General features: G+C 33.9%; 1 protein-coding gene across 1 annotated transcript in view; it reads left to right on the top strand.

The window, feature by feature from the left end:
• The window catches only part of LOC132702234 (leucine zipper putative tumor suppressor 2 homolog), a 134,604-nt gene that overhangs the window by 47,242 nt on the left and 70,064 nt on the right, over window positions 1-17,298 (top strand). The window lies entirely within an intron of this gene.

The following is a 17,298-nucleotide window of genomic DNA, read 5'->3' as shown; positions in this document are numbered from 1 at the left end:
ATTGACAACTAAGATAAATACAATCTGTCCTTCTCGAGGCAATAAGAATTTGATAGGTCCTGTATGAAAAATGATATAAAGAAGAGGCATCCACTGATATCACTTCTTGATATTAATATGAAAAACCTGTTACTTGTTGATTAGAGATATGAAGGTTACATTTAACTATACGGTACGATTTGTGATGGCATAGTACCCAATAAAGTGCCAGACAGAAATAAATAGATTGTTCATCTTGCTTTTGCTTATACTTCAACAGGTGCTGTTCCTCGCTAAATGTATATCTGATCGATGCAAGACAGTCAAAACTAATGATCACCATAATATTAGTTGGGAAGTAAGAAAAATAGAATCCGTTGTACTTAGCCCTTATTCATTTAACTAGTAAACCTATACATTTTTTATGTAATACTAGATCAGGATGTTCCAATTTCTTTTGGTAACTGTCTGGAGAGCTGCCTTCCAAGCGGTATTATCATACCTTACCTCATCTACAATATTTTTATTAAAAAATATTTTGCACTGCGAGATATTGTTGGGAAAGTTAGAAAATATTCAACAAGAAAACTTTACTTATTGCCAGTATATATACAGAGAAGGGCTAAAATCCAAGCCAAGATCCAGAGTGAGTAAAATTTATCTATTTATGTATTTATTTATTTATTATTTATTATGAATTTCACGAACAAAGTGCATTTCTATACAAAAACTTAGCAAAATGCACAATACAAATACAGATTTTGCTACTACAAAAAGTAAAAGTAAAAGCCTATGTTACAAGTCATTCTTAAAACTTAAGGAAAAAAATGTAACCTATATTGTGTTATGTTATGCTTGCTTGAATCTGATTCCTAAAGCTCGCTAATAAAAAAGTCCAAATGTTCGTTCCCATTCCTAAGTCAGGCCGTCCTTGCAATAATGAATTATGTCTATAGTTCGTCCTGTGGTAAGCTACAAAAAATGTGCTATTTAGACATGTTAGTCGTATTGGTTCCAAAAAACCCAATTTTTAACAGAATTGGGAGAAAATTGATAGAAACAGGACATGTCAAAGAAATTATTTCATTAGCATTAGCATTACTCAGGACATTTTGATTTGCCATATTTAATATCAAATTGTAAATGTTGAGTTGTTTCTTATAAACTTTTGATTTCAAATATCCCTAGAGGAAAATGAAAAAGTAGTAAAGAGTAATATCTGGAGATCCTGTCGGTTATTCTCCTTCCCCTTTGGGAAGTCTGACTATTAAATTCGTTGGAAGATCCTTGCTTGTCTTTTACTATTTCCTGTGTTTGATACCACAGTTTTTTTGGTTTCTTTGAGCTAAATTATTTACTATAAACTCCAGTCCCCACATGATCTAAATTCATCGGATATAGGTGTGTGAGTGTACTCAATCTGACCTTTCTTCCATTTGATAGTAGAAGCAAGCCTGTCGTTTGCAGAAAGCATACGTCTTCTTTTGAATTCCAGGGTTTCATCATCTGATGGGTCCCATTCAGGTTCAGTAGTTGATGAATTACAGGACTGTTGAAGGACAGGTGTATCATTCGGTGTATGTAACTCGAAAGTTCCAACTATTTTAGTTGATTCCCCAAATTTTTGGAGATTTATGTTATCGTTCATATCTTCTTCGTCCGTCGAGGTATCTACGTCGGGTGGAATATAGACCGCGTCACTATGTTCTATAAATATTTTTTCACGTTATCTTTAACATAAATTTGCAAGGAATGGAATGCTACAATACATAAAAATACTTAAATCCAAATAATAGTTACGACTTTCATTGTTATTGTCAGAACACGCTAATTGTTGGATGTTTATTCTACATGGGCTGACTTGTCTAGACAATACAAATCCAAAATATTTTTTTTGGATTTACTTGAAAATGCGATACAAATTTATGTACCGCTTTTGTTAACTTTTGAAGTCATATATAAGATCTTTCCTTTACACATAAATTTGCGATTTCTACGGTTTTAGATGAATGTGCAAAAATATTTCCTGGATGTGACAAAAAATCAAAGAATAGCTGGTGCATTAACGCACCACTGCAACAAAATGGGTTAAGAGCCTTATCGCGATCTTCATAGCTCTAAGGGCATGAACCATGGAAAGTAGTCTTTTGTTGTTCTTTAATTGACAAACTGATAATAAAATGATATTTTCACATATAAACTCCAGTTTCTTATTTTCATTTATGTACAAGTGCTGCATAAAATAGTGAATTATTAAAGTTTTCAAATTTTTTGATGTCTTGCAAATAATATCTTTGTTGTGCTTTGTTATTTGCATGAATTTTGTTTCTGCTTCCTTGATATTAATTAAAAAACGTATAGCCCAGGGAGATTTATAAAACTGAATGATTCAAAGGGGCGATCCGTAAGCGAACCGGGTTTGGAAAAAGAAAAACAATCCCGGAGCGTTATTAATAACTATTCAGTGTCTGGGCCATTCGCTTACAGGCCAGACGTGTAAACCATGGGAACCTGGCGAATTTCTTTCCACCTCGATTTAAGTGGGCGTTTTACGGTCCTATTATAACGTTCGCGCGAACCTTGGTAGCTTTGCTAGTGGACCCCGCGGCTGCGCTGTTGCCATATCTCCTCCACTGCGGATGGAAAGTGTAATATTCGAATATATGAATGGATTATAATAAAGGGTCATTCAATAAGGGTTTTCACATTAAAATAATAAAAAAAACTCGGAAGAATATAAAAATATACAAAAAATTTTGTTTGCCATTTTAGATTAGTGTATTACAATTAGGTATGAAAGATGATGTCATTCAAATGACCCCCGCGACTCATGTGGCATGACGTAATTCGTTTATTGAAATTTCCGATCACTTTTTGACACAATTCAGGTTCTATGCCGGCTATTTCGCGTCTAATGTCCTGTTTCAGCTCTGGAATAGTGTTTGGTTTATTTCTATACACTCTGCTTTTTAGATACCCCAAAAAAAAAATCTAGGGGAGTAAGATCACATGATCGCGGCGGCCAATTGATATCGCCGTTACGTGAGATAATCCGACCAGGAAACTTGCCCCGCATCAATTGCATCGTTTCTATGGATGTGTGACAAGTGGCTCCATCCTGTTGGGACCACAAATCTTCAATGTCCATACCTTCCAACTGCTCCCAGAAAAAATCAGATATCGTGTTTCGATAGCGAACACCATTAACCGTAACAGCGTTCTCCGCATTATCCTCGAAGAAAAAAGGGCCAATTATTCCTCCGCACCAAAATGCGCACCAAACAGTCACTTTTTGAGGATGCATTACTTTTTGAACAATCTCTCTTGGATGTTCTAATCCCCAAATATGATTATTGTGTTTGTTTACAAAGCCACCAACGTGAAAACGTGCCTCATCGCTAAAGATGATTTTCGTTGAAAAATGAACCCCTTGTTCTCGTATCCATTCTGCAAACACGCGGCGCTGTTCATGATCTGGAGGTTTCAACTCCTGAGTTATTTGGACTTTATATGGCTGTAGATGCAAGTATTTTGTTAAAATTCGCTGTGTGGTTGAAAACGTAAGGCCCACTTGCTGCGATCGATGACGAATCGATGTGTTTGGATCTTCGGCTACACTTTCGCGAACAATGGCGATATTTTGATCTGACCGAGCTGCACGAGCACGTTGAGGGACTTTGAGGTTAGTTACAGATCCAGTTTGCTCAAATTTTTGAACCACATTCCAAATTGTCCTCTCAGAAGGTCGATTTTGCGCGCCGAACAATTCACGTAGAGCCCGAAATGCATTTTTTCTTGATCGACCATTTTCATAATAGGCTTGCACAATTTTTACACGTTGTTCAGTCGTATATTGCTCGATGACTAATTTTGTTTATGTTTTGAGGTTGGAAATCTCATATGATAATAAACAAATACAGTGGCGTTTCAAAAATATTTTAGATTGTAATGTGGAAACTCTTATTGAATCACCCGTTATTATCTTTATTTGGTGGAAAGTAAACTATGGAATAGTCCAGACCAGAAATAACTAAAAGATAAAGGTTCCGATATTTATGTGGGAAATCAGTGGAATGTATGCTACAAAAAATAATTACTCGTTTTTATAATAATAATTATAATAGTGGAACAGTTAAAAGAATATTAAATAACTAAAGATACATGCGTAGTAAATAAAAATAATGAAAAAGCTCAAGAAAAATTAGCAAAATAATATTGGTTTGTGGGCCGAAAACAACATTCATAAATCAAAAATAGATACTTATAAATATTTTAAGTGTGTGGTGTGTATCATTACAGATTTAAACCATGCATATTCTCAAAGATCAGAACAAACTATACGGATCTTAACTAAAAACTTGTAGTAAAAGATAACTTCTTTTAAGGTCTATTTGAGGTATATTGGTTCAATGTTTGAGAGCGATCGATCGGTTTTGGTATGTTTTAGACAGTCACGTCACCCGTCCGCAATGTCGATTGTGATTTTTAGTAGTAACATTTCTAACCAATTGCTTTGGTGGATATGGTGTTTAAGAATTTACTTCTGAGAAGGCTTCTTACATGGGAGTGTGCTGTCAGAAGCCCAGCCTGGTTTTCGCTTTCTATCCTCTACATCATATTGTGCAATTGCACTTACGCCCGAAAAGCAGTAAGGTTTAGGCCGTTATTGTTGATCATAAAGTTTTCCACTCTGTCTGTCATCACTATGGCACAGACTCAACTTTATCAATGTTGTAAAGAACTTATACTAGAATACTTCAGCCACTGTCAACCTTTTGAGTCCATATCTTTTTAATATTTCTGGCAGACATTCTTCACTTCTTTAACCCACTCAAACTTCTTATTTTGCTCTACACTGATGACCTACTACTGATAGTGGGCGATTCTGAGACTGAAACTAAATTCAAGCTAAAGCTCTTGAAAAATACATTCGCTTGAAGAAATGAGTTGTTGATGTCTCAACAACTAGAATCATTTCCTTTAGGCGGGATGGTCCAGATCCTCACGAGAGGTGCTTTTTTCTACAGAACAATCCTGCTGAAGTTGTTAAGCATCATACAGAGTCTTCAGTAGTCAGAGCCCAGCAGTGTACAGGTCCTTCTTTGGTGTGTGGGGTTTACGTTATTCTGATATTATTGAAAAAGCTCCCTTCTTCTGCTCTCTTGCGACTGAAGTGTCATATAACTCATTTTAAAGTCTTAAAATGTATCTGGGCAAGTTACTTACCATGGGCGGCCACCGCCAATTAAAATTCGCTTACACTATGGACATTAAATATAAATGGACTGCGCAAATGAGACGTCTGACTCGTGAACTCAGATTTTTCTATTTGTGGCAAAACCTTAGTCCTAGCACTGTAAAGCGCGCTTTGCCTAACATCCTTATTAAATACATACAAGCTTTCAGGCTGATTTCGTTCGAATTTCTCACGATATTTTACAACGCATTAGCTAGTTTTTTTCGAAATTCCTCAGCTTTGACTCACCACTCCGCACAACCATGATCCTAGACTTAGACTAACGAGTAATCACTGTAAAAAATTCCGTATAAAGGTTTGTGAAGGTACGGATTAGATGTCCTCTTTATAACGACATTAAAATTAAAACTATTCTGTTTAAAAATGTGAGTTTCTTGTGAAAAAACTCCATATAGGCCAATCAAGTTAATATATTATGAGGAATTTCTTTGGTAACCAAATTTTTGCACTAATTTCAAGTTTTTTTGCTTGTAGCTGGAAAACGGTTCGCCTGATGGGAAATCTCATTTACAAACCAAAATGGAGGTTTTAAAACGATTTCCTCAGAACGGATTTTTTCGACTTATGTGGCAACGATGCCCCGACATAAATTCACCGGGCGGCCGAGATCATTTCTAAAAGAAATGGCTCTTATTTCATAATAATATCGCATTTTATGGCACTTTGCCGAAGTGCACTTTTCCGTACGCGTGATTTATGCGCACCTATACGGCTTACGAGAGTTAATGCTACGCTTCGGCTTCTGGGAAACGTTCCTTAAATTAGCACCTTGGTTTTAACGGCTCTGATTTTTTTCTGGTTTATGGGACAGAGTCCGGAGCGTTTTTCGTATGCCGCATTTGCATACTGTCTTGAGACAGACGCGTCGAAAGTTGAGTCACGTAAAAGGAGGTGATCGTTGAAAGTTGCTCCCAAAACAATGCTTTCCGAGAGGATTTATATTATTATACGTGTTAAGATGTTTAGTTTTTAACAGATCAACAATCTCTAGTAAGTTAGAAGAATTTTTATATCTGTGAGACACATGGAATACTTCGCTGGACGGAGCACTAAAAAATTGATTTAATGATCACCAAGTCATATTTACCCAAGGTCGCTTTCTCAAAAATGCAATTGCCGCCACAGAACGCGCCGACGCCCATACAAAATAAAATAATAATCCTGCGCTATGACGTCACGTCAATTCGCTGTAAATGCCGCTTTCTTAATTCATTAATAATTCACGGAGGCCTATTAACGAGCGGCCGTTGCGTGAAGCGGATATCGCTTCCAGACTTTCGGGCGACCTTGAAAATTAAGCACGAGGTCATCGCAGATCGTACTCCGGCTTAAGGATTTAATGGACTTCACAGTGTTGTCACCGGGACCCCAGTACATCAGTCGTTCTTTGGTTTCGTTCTTATCCACTTAACGCTAATCTGCGAGGAAACTATCGCGCTAGAATGAAGACACACTCGCAGTCCCATCAAGGTCGAAACGTTCTTCTGTCTTCGGTAATCGATCGATATACATGCAACATAAAAACCGATAAATAATTCATCTTTTCCGCTCGAACGTCCTCGATAATTGCCCGGACTTTTCTTTCTTTGATCGGCGGTTCGTCGATTGTCACTAGACACGACTCGTACAAAGCTAAGAAACGCAAATGAAATAAAATCAGACAATGTTGATAAAAATCGCAGAACAAATTAATAGAAATACTATCTAGAAGCAACAACCGAAACAGTCATAATTTCCTTCTTAGCCTACACACCAGCAGTATTGGAAATACATCACATGGTGGTCTATCGATTACTTTTAAGGTAAAAAGTTCTTATAAACTTGTGATGTAAACTGTATTAAGAATTTTAGCTTCAATTTTTTGAAAATTGGTTTCAAAACGATCTTTAAAAAAAAATCCCAATAACAGCGTTATTGTCACGGATAACGCAAACGAGCATAGCCATGTGCTCCGCAAAATACCCGCCTCATCAAATTCAAAAACTAAAACAACGAAATATTTGTTAGAAATTTTTTTTTATTCTGAATTGAGTTGCAAAAAAACTTGGATGTCCTAAATTCAAATGCAATTAAAATACAGTATGCATGCGATAATTTGGTTGAACAGGCTGGGCATTCTGTTTTACGTCATCCTCCATATCATTGCATGTTTAATCCCATAGAGCATTTGTGTAACCAAGTAACATCAAAGGTCAGTTTGGAAAATGTTACTCCTACTTTAAGTCCCAGCGTTCTAAAATTAAGAAAAAATGTAGTTGATAACATAGTAATCGAGAGCTGGACAAATTCAGTACAGCACTATAATAATTGAGGACAATTTCATTTCTATACACAACAACATTAATCCTATTATAATTAATCTCGATGAAGACTCGTTTGAAACAGAATTAGATTGTTTATTCTTAGGGTAATTTGATAAGATTGTACTGTCTAAATAAATAAAAAAAAATATGTTATTGCCAATACCTTCCCTAGTCCGTCCCTAATATACGAGACCCGAGTTTTATTGCCGTCGACAGGGAACTTCCATAATTCCGGACAAAAGCCAGCACGACGAAGATTGAGACAGACTATACAATACTTCGTTTTCCAGATACAGCGTGTCCAAATTTTACGTGTTCGTATCTTTAATGTTGTCTAAAAATAAGGGATGTTGGTAAAAATCATTTATACTAAAAAATTGTTTCATTTTTTTAAAAACGCTGTGCCTCAAACGGAAATATTTCGAAAAAGGTTGCCCAAAGCTACTAGAGGAAAATTTTCACTTGGAAATGATTGAGGAAGTCATTTTTTTCAATCAAAAATATAATACAGGGTTGATAAAAAAGCCGCGCGGCTTTGAAATTGAGAAAAGACATGAAGGTGGCGCTTCCTTCCAGCTAGAGCTAAATTAAGAACAAATTCAAATTCAGGTGCCAATTTTCGTTCACAAATAGACATTATTTAGCAAATTATGCAGAAAGAATGAAAATAAAGCTGTCGGGTCGGGTCGTCCCTTTTTCAATGAGTAATATGAGCAATCTTAAACCAGGAAATACACGAGCCGGTTAAAAAGGATAAAAATTATCTATTTAGCTGCTTAAATTATGTTATTTGTTTTAAATATGATTAAATTCATTTTCATTCCTTAGGATGCACCTTTTTAATTTTCTTGTCTCTGTTATTGCAATTTTCTACAATTTAACTACTGATTAAGAAATGTGATTAATAGATTGTTTCATTAACTAAGATGTTAACCTCAAGACTTTTCTGACAATGAGTACCAATAAACATAGAGTGCTAATAAATAAATTTCAATGTTGGTGATGGTAGCAGTTCAAAATTGGGGCAGCCATTTTGAACACATAACTTTTTTTTGCAAAAATTAAATAAATTTCCTATAAAAGGAAATATTTTTAACCAATTCTCTACCTTCAACCGTTTGAAAGTTGCCAATTCAGCAACATTGAAAAAGTGGCTATCCTGGAATCTACGAATTCTTAGATAAATTGCATGATAAACCTATGCTGTACTTTCAAACTAATTTTAACCTTTGGTCTGGGATAGCACTATATCTAGAAATTTTCACAATAGAAGCACAGTTTTTGAACACTAGTAATAGAAGATGTTTTTTGACGTTTTTGACAAATAGTTTTTTCTTTCACAAACTTATCAAAATGAGTTAAATCCAAGTCCGGGAATTCGAACAATTGTTCAACATTTTAGAGAACTGAAATTTAATTAATTATTCTGTTAAATTTAATTCACTTATCTAATCCAACTTGCTTTCGAGAGTGATAGTTGATTGCTGCTGTTTATAATTTAGCAGAGGGAAAGTGGACAAGCAACTTACTTCCGAATAACAATAATTAAAGATTTAATTATTTTATTATGCACTTTGAACGCTTCAGTTGTGACGTTATCCTTGTTGGCGAAATTTTCGGCCAAAAAAGTGATTTGATTTGATGTCATGTCAATTAATTTAGAAACTCTTCGGTGTGGTGCAATATTTTTGTTTTGAATAAATTATTTTTCATCAGTGGCGTACATCCCAAATATTTTTTAGAAAAAATGGGAAACTGTAAAAAATCGCCGAAATGCTGTAGCTAGACAAGTTTTTACCAAATCATTTGATTTTATTCAGGCAGGAATGCTACTGTCGAATATTTAAAGTATTCCGAACTTTGTTAAAAACAAAATGACGAATCGCTTGTCTATGTCTGATGAGGATGTATTATCTCTTCAGCTTGTTGAAGCTGAAGATAACAATGTTACCCAATATCTTGTATTGTCAATTATTGACGAATAATCATTTTATCTAATATAATATTTTATTATAATTTTGTACCTTGTTACATTTTCTTTAACGTTTGTTTCTTATATGTCATAAACACAACGTAGAATTTCTATTTCTGCCATGAGGCATAGACCTTGTTTTCTAGTCAGGTCCTGGAAATATATTATAAGAAAATAATTTTAGAACAATTATATTATAAATATATGTTTAATGAATTAACATTCAACTTCAGTTTGTAAAAAGATAAAAAACAAATGCTTTGAGTGTTATCCAAGTGTGACTCTAAAAAATCAAGAGACTCAAAATGATTCTCCCGCCAGTTTAATAGTTTTCACTATAGTTGGCGCATCCAAAGATGGCTCTTTGTTTGTTAAAAAGCAAAACAATTGGGGTTACCAGGCAACACTGTATTGAACCCGAAATAAATCCTTAGGCATTTTCCGTGTCAGCGCACGCCACTGCAGTAGAAACGTAAAAAACCACATACACTTATGAATTGAAATCGCTTTCATGATACTCGCCTCGATGAACCTGTTTCGGTAATCCGGAACCGTGAAATTTAAAATCTTAAACGATTCTTTCTTCGTTTGAAGACGTTTTTTCTGCTACATTAAAGAGACGAACCCGGTCCGATCGCGAATCCTCTCGTCGCCACGCCTTTCATCTTGCCGATACTGAAAAAAATTACCTTTTGTACTGATCAACAATCGTGACGTGCATTTCTAAAAAAAAAAAAAGAGAATTTTGCGCCTAAGGATAGTTTTGGTTAGTTTTGGTTATTAATACTGAGAGTTTAAAATACTAGGAACTTAAATTAAAAAAAATCTTTTTATGGTTTTAATGATTTTTCTGAAAATATATATATATATATATATATATATATATATATATATATATATATATATATATATATATATATATATATATATATATATATATATATATATATATATATATAATAGCACAGCACGGAAAGGCATTTTTGTCGGTCTTGAAGAAGGCAATAAGATTGGGATCAAAGCCCATAATATGATGAGAACTATATCCCATATATCCCATCCCATGAGTTCGCTTTCATTGTAGGAAAGGTTAATGGATAAATGCACATCTAAATTATAAAAAATCGAAAACTTCTACTGCATAGGAAGAATATAAAGTCCTTAGAAATCTTTTGACAACATCGATTCGAAAGGAATTACCTTTTTCGTGTTAATCCTAGGGAATTTGGCGGAACTCACAATTTGATTTATCTTCCAAAGTTTCTTTTGATTTTGTAACTCCCGATTAGTTTAATAGTTTTTTCTAGAACGTATGCCCGTGGTTAATGGGCCAGTGAACAATAATGTTAGCTCCGAAAAAATTCGCTTCTCACTTTGGGGTTGTAAGTCTCCTGCTGATTCTTTCTAAAATCCTGGAGAAAGTTATAAACGAAGTTGAGCAACTATTCTTTGTGCAAGGCTATAACTCCTTCTATCCAACCCTATCTGATGAAATACATTCGGCGGCCAAGACAAATCTAGTTGTCCTCGTACTTCTTGGTTATAGCAACTCACACCAATTTGCTGATGACATCATTGTACACAAACTTCGACTTTAACAACTCTAAATCACAGCTCGTTTTGTTTGGCAATAGCAACAATGCTGTTTTAGAATTTTTTGATAATTAAATGAAGTTTATCTAGCACAACAATGTTGTTGGAATCTTAAAACCTTATATTTGTTTAAACATTTTCTTACTCAACTAGTGAAATTGAAACTATATAACACCATTATTTTATCTACATTCGCATACTGCAGTGTTTTATACTGCCCCGCTCTTCTTCGTGAAGACAGAGAAAGCCTACAAAAAAATAAATCATCCGTATGAGGTTTTGAAACGGATTGATTGATTGTTTGATCATGTCTCTCATTCATATTCAAATTTTAATTTGCTTGTACTGGAAACTCGATTTCCGCTGCATATAAGTACACTTATTTTTAAAATTACAAGCTAGTCAGAGGCCCTGATGTTCATCATAAAGCAACTGTTCCGAAGCACAAAACCACCATGTGTCAGAGATCCTTCAGTTACAATAAAACAAAAAGTTAAAGGACCGCTTTAGATCTGCTTTATAAAAGTGTATATCTTTGTGAATCAAATGATTTTGGATGCGGTTTACGTAATATTTCTCTGTTGATGCGCCTTCGTCAATCCTTATAACGATGTCATCCGTCACATTAAATCCGCCAGTGTTTTGTCAATTAGTTGCCATTTTTAACTATTTGAGTTTTTAGGATACGTTCTGTAGCCTTGGTATTAGGTATTTTCTAAATACAGGGAAAAACAGCATGGGTCATTCAAAATATTTTAATTTAATAAGGCAACAAAATGATAATAATAATAATAATAATAATAATAATCAACTTTATTTCACATTGTGTCATAAATACATTACCTAAACATAATATACCAAACACAAAGGAAATTGGCGTCAAAAAAGGAAAAAGCACCAGATATTGTTACAAATTTCAATTACATCGTATTTACAATTATTTAAATTTTACAGAAAAAAATCTTCTATGGAGTAAGGTTCTAACTCTATCAATAACTTTTTTATTGTATATTTAAAGATTTTTAGAGTTGCAATTGTTTTTACCTCATTTGGTAATTTATTATACAATCTCAGGCACATATAACAAGGACTCCTTTCAGTTAAGGTTAAACGGTGAATAGGGTAATTTACATTTAGGGTTCTGGTATTATATCTATGAAATATCTGTGGTTCGAAGTCCTTTCGATTTTTAAAGAAGAATATCAATGCTTCATAAATATATAAAGCATATACAGTAAAAATACCTTCAGTCTTGAACACCCCTCTACAGCTCTTTCTAAATTGCATTTTTTGGACAGTCCGAAGAGTTCTCTTTTGAACCACGAAAATTTTCTGTAGTTGACCACTACCGCCCCAAAAGATAATTCCATACCTCATGCGCGACTGAAAGTTTGCAAAGTACATAATTTTTAAAGTTTCCTTATTCATATAATTTGCAACAACTCGAATTCCATAACAAATTGAATTTAATTTATTTAGCAGATAATCAATACGTTCAGACCAATCAAGAAATTCGTCAATTTGTAAACCTAAGAATTTAGTGTTATTTACAATAGTAATATTTTCTTTACCTAACCGTATTCTTAATGGTATTTCAACTCTACATAATTTAGTTCTAAACATAATTAACTTCGTTTTCTCTTTGTTTAATATCAATTTATTTCCTAGAAACCAGTCATGTTTCCTTGTAAAAATATCGTTGCCTTTATCACTAACGTCGGTGAGATTATTTCCACCTACAAGCAGGTTGGTATCATCCGCATAGCATATTATGCTCTCTTTTTCTGACTGTGTTACTAAATACAAGTCATTCACAAAAATAATAAATAAAATTGGACCAAGAATACTACCTTGTGCTATGCCCAGACTATTTTCCTTAATATCCGAAAAATAACTAGTGCCATTTTGGGTTATTCTTACTTGTTGCTTCCTTCCTATTAAGTATGATTCAAACAATTTTAGAACATTACCTCTTACACCATATAAATCCAATTTTTTGAGCAATAAGTCCCTGTCTATACAGTCGTATGCTCTAGAAAGATCTAAGCACGTACCTAAAGCTATTCTTTCGCCCTCCAAGTGTTTTAAAATTGTTTTTATAAACTGAAATATAGCGGTTTCTGTTGATTTATTAGCTACATAACCATGCTGATGATTGTTGAACATTTTATATTTATTAAAAAACTCTAGGAGTCTTTTGCAAATAGCCATCTCAAATATTTTAGAAAACCCGGGCAAAAGGCTAATTGGTCTATAATTGGTAATTATTTCCGGATCTCCCTTTTTATAGATCGGTTTTATTAATGCTGTTTTAAGTTGGTCTGGGAAAACGCCATTTTCAAATGATTCATTAATCAAAAGACACAACACTTTTCTTGCATACGGGACAGAAATTTTTATTATACTGGTTGGAATCTCGTTTTTATTGTTTACAAATTTTTCTACATAACCTTTTTTCCCACATTGGATCACATTGTTAGTACTGTTTCTAGGTTCTCTACGGGCCAGATTTTCAGTTGCTTTGTTCCTTTTGTACTTAAATTTGCATTTATGGGTTAATTTTTTGTGAAAGTTAGTATTTTGCGTGTTTCTTTTTAAAGACTTCAACGGAGCGTAATTATTTGAAATAAAACAAAAAGCCATACGCAAACAAAGTCCCAAAAGCAATCCCTACTCAAAAAAAACACAAAAGCAAAAAAAGACGCACCTGCAGTATAGGTTTTATCCACAATAATAAATTTTTCTCATTTTGAACTTAAATGTTAACCATTACCCATCTTTTTTTATTTTATTATATAGAGTTTGCATAGCTCATAGCCTTATTATATCTTTGAGTCAAATACGTGATCCAACTTGCGCAGTCAATAGCAGTAACGTATACATCAGTTTTGTAGCCTTTCCTTATTTCTATTAATTATTGCTGACCAGTAGGCAACTTCACAATAACCGATTTGGGGGAGTATAAGCCAACATAGTGATTTAAGTTTAAAATATGATTTTTGAATTAACGGCATTTGAGTCACGAGTTTTTAATAAACGCGGGAGTTAAAAAGTTTACCGAAATTGTTGCGTACTATACTTTTTCTACGACCGTTAGTTTTTGGGTAAATTTTCGCAAAACAACACAAATACATTCACTGACATGAACGTTAGAATTGACAAACGTCAAAATTGAAAGCGTGGGAAATATCTCCGAAAACATGCGATTGCTCCCAAATCCGTGCGGTAAAATCGCGGAAATGTCCGAAGTGGCTCGGATCCGTGAGAAACGAAACTAACTTGGTAAAGTGGCGCTTTCCGCACGCTAGATCGGTGTGTAATTAAGTATTTTACAGACGGGAGTAGAAAAATATATTTTTAACATGCAGCGAAAACTAGAATCAAACTGTGCAATATCTTTTCTCCGTTTAACAGTATGTACTCAGCGTACTGATGGGTACTACAGTCACAAAGCCCGAAGATTCTCAATTCCAGTATTTTAATGTCAATGTTCCTTTGGCATCTGTTTTACTTGAGAGCAATATTTTACTCTCTTAAAACCAAAGTTCGCTTATTCGTTCCATGAAACAATTTTTATAGTTTCGGAAAATGAAATCATTTTTAGATAGAGCCACATCCCCACAAAGAACTTTTAAAATCAATAAGGTTATTAGTCTGCAATTACGAGCTTTCTTGGGGGTTATTGGTAATATTAAGCCAGCGAAGATGTTTTCAGAATGAGGTAGGATTGTTTTTAACTTTATACTGTTATTTTTGTCCTTACAGAAATATTAACAAAATTTCTTAGTTACCAATATTCATGTACCACTAGTCTGATCTATAATGCTTTAATTTTAACCGCGCTTTATTTCTAAGTTAATATATAATGTAATATATAATAATATGTAATGGTAATAAACCCGAATAATAAACAAGTTTTTTGCTCTCGTCAATTTGATTCTTGGGAAATAAAAATTCTTGCATCGGGAGAAGATGAATTAACAAATTAAACATTGAGCTATATCAGAATTCTTCCCTTTCTGTCTAATAGTGCGAATTACCGTCTAATAGATAAAAATTTTCCGGAGAAGTGGAAGAGGTCGAAAGTAATTCCACTCCTTAAGATTTCGTAAGTTACAAAAATTAATACAGCTTTGAAATAATCATAATTTAGAAATTAATGCAAAAAAGTCGTCAATAATGATATTTTTTAAAGAAACTTCCACAGCCTACTTTAATACTATCCAATCATCCATCAGCGCATAACAGAAACTGTTTCAGTTTTTATCAAGTAAGTTAATGTTGTTTGTTCTAGTATCTAGTATCTTTCACTAGTTATATTAAAGTTCATTCCCAATATTACTTTAAGTGCCTTATTTTGTAGCCCTTGTGATTAATTTAACTGGGGTGTGATTGTGTTCCCGCGCATGTTAACATGTATCTCAGGTGTGGCTCTACGAAGCTACGAAGCTTTTTATTGCAAATAGCATTTTTACAGCTTTGCCCATTACAGTCTCAATATGTTTATTCCAAGTTAGTTTTTCAGGGACAGTTAGCCCTAGGTATTTATATTTGAACACTTTTTTGAGTGCTGGTTCATTTATTTTTATATTTTGGTTACAAAGTGCTTTTCCTATTTGCTTAATATTCGAAATACTGCTTTAAATATTTATTAATGAGTTCTTCAATCTGCTCCGCACTATCAATCGAGTTAACTAATGCCGTGTCATCAGCAAATTTGAAGTACTTCGCGTTTAAGTTTGCTTTGCTTTTAAATACAGCAGTGGCCTCAACACCGATCCCTGGGCCATGCCGACGTTGGAAGTGAGTCGTACACTGCTTTCACTGTTTGTTGGTGTACGGTGCTTTCTGGCTGTAAAATAAGATTTGAGCAATTGATAGCACGCACTACGAAGTCCCATTTTATTTAATTTAGTCTTTATTGGCAATATCGAACGAATTTTGAAGATCGACGAACACTGATATTTATTTATTCTTATTCAATTCAGTAAGGTATGTTCATAGATATAAGAAAGTGACTAACTGATACGAATTAAGGAAAGACCCGGGCAAGCTGTAATAATGAAATATGGCCGAACTTTGCTTAGAATTTAATTGTTTGGGGTTTTGTTAGGAAAGATACTAAACAATATTTATTTATGTATGTATTTACGTTTAAACTAAAATAAAATTAGAAATTATTTTTTTTACCTACTTAAATTACTTAAAATTATTCACATAATATATCAGTATCTCTATCGATATCATTGCCTGTTATAATTAATATTTGTTCTAAATTATTTGCAGTATGGATATATGATTGTTCTGCTTTTTCTATATGTTTAACAGAATTTGCCCAACTTTGTGGAGGGACGTTAAAAACTTCGGTTTCTATAAGTTTGAGGACACGGGGGAAAACATTGTTACGACGAATGGCAGATTTCAGTTGGTGCCAAATATGTTCAATAGGATTAAATATACAATGGTAAGGTGGAAAGCTTTAAAATTGTATGCCCTAGATTTTTTGCATAATTATCACAGACGTATTTTTTTTATAGGTTCAAGCTTTGTAGAACCTCAATTAATTGCTTTTTGGTATAATCTTCGTGAAAATAAATGTTTTGGATTTTTGCTTTTGTGTCACATGAGGAAGGGGTTTTAGTCAACTGTCTACTATGATAACTTGCATTGTCCATTACAATGACGCTATTAGGAGGAATGTTTGGAACTAGTTTGTTTTTAAACCAACTTTCAGATAAATCAGGTGGTGTCTTCGTGGTAATCCAGAGAAGAATCTTTCATATTTTTCGCAGACAGAGAAAGCCCATTTGGAATGCAACCACTTTTAGAGCCAGCATGCAAAATAGTTATTCTTTTAACTCTTTTTGATGGTGCGTTTGTTTTACACTTATCAGTTGAGTCGACCAATTCTTTTCCGGGGTATGATAAGTGTCGAACCCTAGGTCTCATCCAAGTAAATAATTGGCTTTTGTTGTGCTCAGTAAATCCTAATTTTTTCTAGATATTCCAGTCGCCATTTCCAAATTCTAAAAGATTCCATTAAAATTTGACTTTAGTCATTTTTTCTTAAATCGAATACACTTCCATAAGGTCGTTCAGCCACATTTAACACCGGTTTCATCTTTTTCAAGCCTCCTAATTAAGATATTTAATGTAGGCACGCTTTGTTCCTCGTATAACTGGTAAATTTTACC

Source organism: Cylas formicarius, unplaced genomic scaffold (genome assembly GCF_029955315.1).
Source record: "Cylas formicarius isolate icCylForm1 unplaced genomic scaffold, icCylForm1.1 PGA_scaffold_5__7_contigs__length_24384050, whole genome shotgun sequence".
In the NCBI taxonomy this organism is placed as follows: Eukaryota; Metazoa; Arthropoda; class Insecta; order Coleoptera; family Brentidae; genus Cylas; species Cylas formicarius.
Note: the sequence above shows the minus strand (reverse complement) of the source record. Positions and strands in the feature narration are given on the sequence as shown.